This window comes from Chrysochloris asiatica, unplaced genomic scaffold (genome assembly GCF_000296735.1).
Source record: "Chrysochloris asiatica unplaced genomic scaffold, ChrAsi1.0 scaffold00320, whole genome shotgun sequence".
NCBI lineage: Eukaryota > Metazoa > Chordata > Mammalia > Afrosoricida > Chrysochloridae > Chrysochloris > Chrysochloris asiatica.
The window spans coordinates 1,415,224-1,415,980 of record NW_006408838.1 but is presented as its reverse complement, the minus strand read 5'-3'; the positions used below and the strand labels follow the sequence as shown (position 1 = coordinate 1,415,980).

The following is a 757-nucleotide window of genomic DNA, read 5'->3' as shown; positions in this document are numbered from 1 at the left end:
TAAAGCAAAAATTCATTGAAAAGATAGGAAGGAAAGAAAACACAAAAACAACTGGATATCGGTCTTTGGGCAGCTTCACCTCTGAACAGTCTGTGGTTGCTGCTAGGCTGTAGTGCACTGCTCTTGCTGTTGCACTTCCGGCTGTCTGCTCTGCTCGACCCTGCGATGCCGGTGGACCTCAGCAAGTGGTCTGTGCTCTTGAGCCTGCAGGAAGTGGATGAGCAGCCACAGCACCCACCCGCTGCAGGTCAATACGGCGGGGGCGCGGAGTGATCGAGCTAGGCAAAGTGCTGACGCCCACCCTGGTGAAGAATCGCCCCATCCGCATTACATGGGATGGCCTAGATTCCGGTAAACTCTACCCCTTGGTCTTGACAGACCCAGATGCACCCAGCAGGAAGGACCCCAAATTCAGGGAATGGCACCATTTTCTGGTGGTCAACATGAAGGGTAATGACGTCAGCAGTGGCACAGTCCTGTCCGATTATGTGGGCTCCGGGCCTCCCAAGGGCACAGGCCTCCACACTTATGTCTGGCTGGTCTACGAGCAGGACAGGCCACTGAAGTGTGACGAACCCATTCTCAGCAATCGATCTGAAGACCACCGTGGCAAGTTCAAGGTGACATCTTTCCGCAAAAAGTATGAGCTCGGGTCCCTAGTTGCCGGCACATGTTACCAAAACAAATGGGATGGCTATGTGCCCAAACTCTATGAGCAGCTGTCAGAGAAGTAGGGAAAAACGCAAGAGGGCAACTG

The 757-nt window shown here is 53.6% G+C and overlaps 1 pseudogene; it reads left to right on the top strand.

Annotated features, from left to right (window-relative positions):
- Positions 1-165: 165 nt before the first annotated feature.
- LOC102840051 lies at positions 166-734 on the top strand (annotated as a pseudogene).
- The last annotated feature ends 23 nt before the right edge of the window (positions 735-757 follow it).